The sequence below is a fragment of the Crocuta crocuta genome, unplaced genomic scaffold (genome assembly GCF_008692635.1).
Source record: "Crocuta crocuta isolate KB4526 unplaced genomic scaffold, BGI_CrCroc_1.0 scaffold130, whole genome shotgun sequence".
Lineage (NCBI taxonomy): Eukaryota > Metazoa > Chordata > Mammalia > Carnivora > Hyaenidae > Crocuta > Crocuta crocuta.
The window spans coordinates 15905376-15912697 of NW_027527920.1; the positions used below are offsets into that span (position 1 = coordinate 15905376).

The following is a 7322-nucleotide window of genomic DNA, read 5'->3' on the forward strand; positions in this document are numbered from 1 at the left end:
CTGTTGACCGAACCAGCTGCAAGGAGTACAAGAGAAAGAAGATGGCTATCTGCCCAAGGGGTCAAATGTCATTCAGGTCATAAGCAGAAAGCCAGGGTTCCTGTCCAGTAGTGATAGAGACATGTCCCACATCAACAAAGGGGAAAGACTGACAATTTACTGAGTGCCTATTATGAGTCAGGCACTATTTAGGGCACTCTACCTAGGTTCACACCTAACCTTCCTAACATTCTAGTTAAATGGAAAAACTGGATTCCCAAGATGGCGGACCTACTAGGCTCCATCCTGAGCTCCATGGAGAAGCCACCCACCTCGGTGACCAGGAGTCTCAGGCACAAGGCCCAAGAGCAGGTCTGAAGAAACTACAGGAGCAAGAGAAACAACAGAAAGTGGAACTGCACAAAGGATGGAGAAAGAGATGTCAGATTTCATCCAAGACAGTGGGCAGATCAAGAGAAAGTTTCAGCCAATGAACGAGCCAGAGAGGAGCCCCCTACACGATATGGTGGAAGTGGCTGGCCTGACGTCCTTCTCCTTCAGAGATGATGAGTGCCTCTATGTCATAATCTTCAAAAAGGAGTTTGCATGCTCAGATGAAGGGCTGGATTCCTACTGCTGTGGGGAGAAGGGGAAGCCCCAGGAGGCTGAGGAGAAACCGAAGCTGACCCAGTGGTAGGAGGAGACAGCCCAGCAGGAACCTGTGGTGACGAGCCCTGCTAGTGACCACAAGGACAGGTACAGCCATCTCACTGGAAAGGCAGCAGCCAAAGATGCTACCGGCCACATGCTACAGGCCAACAAAACCTACAGCTGTGAGCCCACGGCCAACAAGAGGGACACGTGCTCCATCAAAGGGGCCACGCATGAGATCCAGGGAAGAGTCCGCAAGAGAGCAGGGAAGAGTTGCCACCTACCTCCGAGACATCCCAGCTCTCTGGGGTATGGCGGGGGACAGGGAGAGACAAGGCAGCCGCTATTAGAACCCATCCTGAGGCCCCACGTCCGCACCAACTCCTAACTGCTGTCACTCAGGCTTGCTACTGTTAGAGCTTGCATAGGCACGTGGTACGTCTGCTTGCATGTGCAGGTGAGTGAATGCACGAGTGGGTGTTTAATTCTCCTTTCTCGGTGGAATTTTCTCCCCCATGGAGCTGGGATTACTTGACATCCAATAAACATGTTTGACACCCCACTCTTAAAAAATGGGAAAATTAAGGACAAGGAGCCTTAGAAACCCAGACAAAGTCCTAAGCTAACAGGTGGCAGAGCTAGGATTCTGAGGGCATCTGGTCCATCCCACTCCCGAGTCCCTGTCTGTCCTCTTTACCAGCCCATGTTACCTCCCAAGTATGCAGTCCTCACCCCGCAAACAGGGGATCCCCCCAACTAGGGCATGACCCCACTTTCCTGGGGTGGTGGGATCCTGCCAGTCAGAACCCCAAACCTTAGCTCAAATACCTTCTGGGCTGATGGTCTGTGCCATCTTCCAAATGGAAGGAATTACTGCCACCTGCCAAGGTCGTAGAGGGCAATGCCCTAACCCAAGGCAGCCACAGTTCAGATGCTCCGCACGGAAACTTTCCATTCCTGATTCTCTTCTGGTAGTTTTGTTTTTCAAACCATACAACCTTATATTGGGACTTGTTTCTCTACATTTTTCTCATAAGGAAAACAACTCCCTGGCTAGACCTGACTTAACCAACGTGACTACTCTTGTTGTGATAGCTTCTGACTGTCCAACAGTACAAAAGGTCCCAGGACCCTTAGGTCCTTTCCTCAACTTCCTGACTATGCACAGGAGAAAGCATTAACGCCAACCCTGCTGGGAAGCCGGGAAGCATCCTAGATTCTTCATCTCCCTTAGGTACCATACCAGTTAATGACTGCTTCTTGTCGACCCTGCCTCCCAGAACATCTCAGCCATCCATTGCCGTTCCATGCTGGCATCCTAATTTGTGCCGTGTGTCTTACCAGGGTGTCAGCAGTGCTTTCCTAAATTGTCTCTCAGTCTCCAGTCTTGTTTTCCCCCAACCGATGCTCTACACGACCAGTGATCTTTCCAAATGTGTCCACTCGTCTGTACTTCAGCTTTAAAACTATTCCATTTCTTCCTTTGCACTCAGAAAAAAATACAAGCTCCTTAGTACGGCATCCAAGACCAGGCCCCTGACAATCTTGGGCCACCTGAGATGTCCCCGTGCGGGATGGAGGATCTCCAAAGGTACCACACTCCGTGGCTTTCCATGAGCTTGCCTGGCAACCCCTCCTCAGGCCTCACCTTCCCTGCCTTTTGACCACATTTCCTGCCTTTTGACCCCCCTCAGGCCCTCCCACACACGTGCCAGTGCTGCTCAGGCCCACCCACTGCAACAGCCCTCTTCCTTCTCTACCTCCCATTACAGACTGTGGGCTCCTGGAGGGCAGGGTCGCCCCATAATCTCTACAGCGTGTAATGCTGAGGGGCCTTCATTGAGTGCACACACCACAGGGAGGTGGAGGCAAAACAGCAATCTCAAGAGTATTCCCCTCATGAAGGAGGAGCCGAGAAGGTCCTGTGCTGACTGCTGGGAAAGTGCATAGTCTCCAGAAGTTTAGCCCTCGAATGACTGCCCAACTCTGCTTTGGGGCTTCAAAGTCACATCTCTGAATAATCAGTTCTTCGGGTTCAAAGAGAACAGCTGGCCACTCTTCATATAAGGAAAGAGATTTACCTCCGAGTGAGGCACTTGGGATAAAGGTCTCCCTCCATCCAAGAAAAGGAGTCCAGCTTATGAATGTATGTGTTCATCCTCCCTGACATTTGGGGCCCCAAGGAAAGCTAACTCTCTTTTCCCTTTACCAGAATAAACACATAATAGGGTGTGTTCCAACCCTCAGCTGCTTTTGGGAAACAACTTCTTGGCACCGACTATTTTCTTCCTGAGCATCCCACTGGCTCTAAGATTTCAGCAGCACGTGGACATTTAACCAGGGCTCTTCACTTCCACCCCACCCTCTCAGCTCCATGCCTTTTGAAGATACTAAACAAAATAATAATACTTTCAGACATGAGACAAACTGTCTGAACCCCTTTTTTGAACTTTAAAATTTAAATGTCATCAAAAGGGGACTGCTGTTTTCAGTTGCAAAAAGGCTACACGTTATTCTAATGAGCTTTCTGGTAAGAAATCTCACCCACACTAGACCTACTTTTCCCAATTATTTCCCTTAAGATGTTTTTGGGTGGTAAACTAAAAGCAATTCAGAAAATAAAGCTGATGAGAAATCTTCCTTCCCCCCCATATTTGCTAAAAACAAAGAAAAAGAGAGATCTAGGCACCAGGTAAATTTCAGCAAGTGAGTCAAGACCTCCCATAAATGCTAAAAACTTAGCTCTTACTGCCATAACAGTGTCTTAAACTCCTCATGTATACAGAAAGCTTTTTAAAAAATTTTTAGTGTTTATTTTTGAGAGAGAGGGAGAGGGAAAGAGAGAGATGTCAGCACAGAGCCTGACACTGGGTTCGAACTCCTAGACCATGAGACGGTGAACAGAGTGAAGTCCTATGCTTAACTGACTGAGCCACCCAGGCGCCCCCAGAGAGCTTTTTTTAGAAGCCCACCTCCAAAGAGCAGGGGCAAATGACAGGGCTTTGTCATCAGTAGTCAGATGGTTCAACCACCACCGCTACCAATTCTACCCCCATCAGATAACAAAACACTCACGTCAAAAAAAACAGAGGGCCCAACCTTCCATGTGACCTGTGAACTGACCAGAAACAAGACAACAAATTCTAGGATCACTCAACAAGCACTAAGTTACTTACTATGTGGTAAAGTAGTCAATATTTTGATAAATAAAAGAATGCAAGAGAAAGCATTTGTTTCAGAATGGATTCAGAGCATGGCACTTATCGGTAACTCTGGCCACCGGTTCAGTATGAATGCTAATACCTTTCTGGATTTACACAGCACTTCCCGTGACTGTCTTGCTATGTTCTCGTGTGTTTCATCAACATTTTCAAATCCATTCCTGAACCGGCAAGGCGCATGATTCCTGGGGTACTCACTCCCGCTTGTTCGTCCCACCTTCAGCGCCCTGCCTCTGTTACTCCGCCTGCTCTTCCTGGTCACTAAGCCCCCGCCACTCTCAGTGGCTACAGAACAAGTCCACAGGAAGTCCTGTGCTCTCTGTAAGCCCATGGAAAGTTCCAGGCTGTCCACTTCCTTTGTTCTCAAAACCCTGCACTGGCTTCCCATTGCCATCACAATAAAAGCCTTAAGATGACCTGCAAAATCCAGCAGGCTCTGCACCCCTAACCCCGCCAGCTCTTAGAACATTCTCCCATCCCCCACTCCCCTTGCTGTTCCCCGAACACACCTTAGGGCCATAAGGCCCCCATCTCCTTTTCCCAATGCTCTTCCCCCAGGATCGCCATGCTCTAGACTTTCCTTCCTTCCCTTTCTTGTTGACCATCTCATGGAAAAGACCATCCCCATAAAGTAGGCTTTCCCACCATCCCCCACCCACCTTATCTCACCAAATTGTCCTTCTGAGCTCTTATCACCCACGGATAGGCCTTTGTGTGTTTACTGGCATCCCTCCAGGAGATCTCCCCCACCGCTTGGCAATACAAGCCACCAAGAGTAGGATCTGTGCTTTGCTGTCCTTAGCTAAAGATACCACCACCGTTATCTTTGGGGCTAATGTAGGGTCTGGCACTTAGTTGTAAACATGGCAGTTGGGAAGCATCTGTATTGAATGAACAAAAGGCATCTGTATTAAATGTAAATCGCAGGCCCACAAGGTTAAGTAAAGCCAACACCTTTTAAGAGCTTTTGAGTCTTCTCTAAACCCTGGGGGAAGGGGCAGAGTCTGGGTTGGAAAGGCAAACATGGGGGACAGAAAAAGATTAATAAATCACCTTCTCAGGGGTCCCCATCCCTTCTCCCCTCCCCACACACCCTTAAACAATAGAGAAGAGCTAAAGATTGTACAGGACAAAGCGAAGAAGGCTGCAGAAAACAGAGAACGACCAAGTCCAAACAGGAAGATTTAGAAAGAGAAAGCCTTAGCTGGGAGCAAGTAAAGCAAAGGTCACAGCTCCCCAAATCAGAGGCAGAGCCAAATGGCCACCCAAAGTCAGTGACACAGGGAAGTATGACACACCAGCCTGAGTATGAGAAAGATGGTCCAGCCCGGAGACGGTGTAAGCAGTGATGCTGACGGCACCACTGACACTGGAGGCCAGGGGTGGGTGAAGTAAAAAACAGCCATCAATACTGACACAGCACTTTACAGTTTAGAAAGCACCAGCACCACAGGACTGTACGGAGTCGCCGAAACAGACAGTGAGATGGGCTGCATAGTTTTACAGGTACAGAAACTGAGGCTCAGAAAAGTCCAGTGATTTCCTGTCAGAGATCACACACCAAGCAAGCAGAGGGGGAAGGAACTTCAGTATCTTAGGGGTCCAAGACTCTCAGCTCTTTAAACCCTCTAATCCAGATAAACTCCATTCTTGAGTCCCCTTCTCAATGTGATCAATAGGACTTCAGCCACCTTACGCTAACAACTATTTACTCAAAAGCAGGATGTCCCTCCTGCATTCCTCCAGGGATTTATTCTATGACCTCCTGATTTGAAAGAAATTTGTCTAAGCCTTCTTCGGGTGCTTGAAAGCTGAAGAGACCAGAGAAGTCAAACCCAGGCTTCCAAGACCCTGGTCTCAGGCTCCACAAAACCACAGCCCCGAGGTAACAACTATAGAAGTGAACGAAAGTGCTACTGGAAGCATCTCTCTGTGAAAATGTACCATCTGCAAAAACTTGCTGAGGGCCCAGATTCTCCAATAAGTCCTTCACAATATCCCGACCGTAGTGCTCGTAGAAACCGGGTGTCTGAAAATGCAGGAGCAGTGCCTTGGGTTTATCAGAACTGCATTCTTCACCTGAAAACATGTCGCATGGTATTAAAATCCATAATAGCATAAATCCATGAAGGAACGTCCATAAATCCATGAAGACGTTGTTCTGCTTTCGTCCCTAGCTGGCAGATGGAAAAATTAAAAAGGGCAAAAGGGGATGTGCCCTGGCATTTCAAGAGGCCCGAAGCTGGGCCCCCCCAAACTGGGCAGGGAGAAATGCTGCAAAGCCCCCAGGTGCTGGGCAAGGCTGGTGAGGACAACCAAATGGCTCAGGGCGCTCCCTAGACAGCAAACGCATCTCAGCTCTGGGAGCCAACCAGAGCCCTAAGAGGCCCGCTTGCCTCCACAGAAGTCTCCTCAGAAGCCCAGGGGGTAGGTCACTGGGCTCTGGGCTGTGCCTCTATCTTCTCAAAAGGCTGGGAGGGATGCCCTTCTCTAGGGAGAAAGTCAACCCCAGGACAGAGAAGGGCATCTCTCTAGACATGGGCTCTAAAACTCCCCAGCCATTTTCTCAGGCTGTTTCTTTTCCTTCTGTGCAACGTCACCTCCATCTATTTAGATTGAGTATCTGCCAGCTTGCCTCCAGCCAGCCAGATGCTGCCTTTCAAGGATTGCGTATTTCTATAATTATTTCCAGGAGAAGCAAACACTCTTGAGCCACTAGGGTTTGCCACAGAATTCACTTTTTCCCACAAGGGGGTGTGGATCTTCCGGTGCTCCCTGCTCTCAGTGGGCGAACGGAGATGGGCGGGCCATCCAAATCAATGCAGTCAATGAAACCTGTTTGGAAATAAACTCCTTAGTATCGGTGATAAGTTAATTCATCTTCCAGCTTTTGCTTTTTGTTCTGGGTTGTTGTTTTTTAACCCTATATTTCTTGGAAAGGAGTTTTACTGCTGAGGAAGAGTTTTAAACACATTCCCAATAGGCCATACTTGCAAAAACAGTATCATTTGCTGAGCAGCAGAGTCCTGGCCCACATGCTTCCTGGAAACCAGCATGCTGTCCTGGGCCCCGAAGAGAGGCGTGTCAGCCTGGCCAATAAATCTCAGTATGAGTCAGGGCCAAGTGGGTCTGGCCAAGACCACCTCTGAGGTTGCCACTGAGAAGGCAGACCCCCTTGTCAGTAGCTGGCAATCGGGACTCTTTAATAGTCATTTTCAAAAGAGTCCCCTGACATCAAGTTCCTGGCAGGCACTGTGGAAAGAACAGCCTCCAAATGATAGCAAAAGATTCCATGGTGGCCTTTTCTGACATCATTTGAAAACCACCTCCAATTTCTTCAATAGATTCAGAAAAGTGCCCAGCCCTTAGATTCTCATTTGAAACAATGTATGCATGCAGTTGGAATTTCAAAGGCCTACTATCCACTGTCTTGTCAAAATATTTGAGAGTGTGGCCCTAAAGCCCTGTACT

General features: G+C 48.6%; 1 pseudogene; it reads left to right on the forward strand.

The window, feature by feature from the left end:
- Positions 1–261: 261 nt before the first annotated feature.
- Positions 262–1047, forward strand: LOC144216097 (sperm-associated antigen 7 pseudogene; annotated as a pseudogene).
- The last annotated feature ends 6275 nt before the right edge of the window (positions 1048–7322 follow it).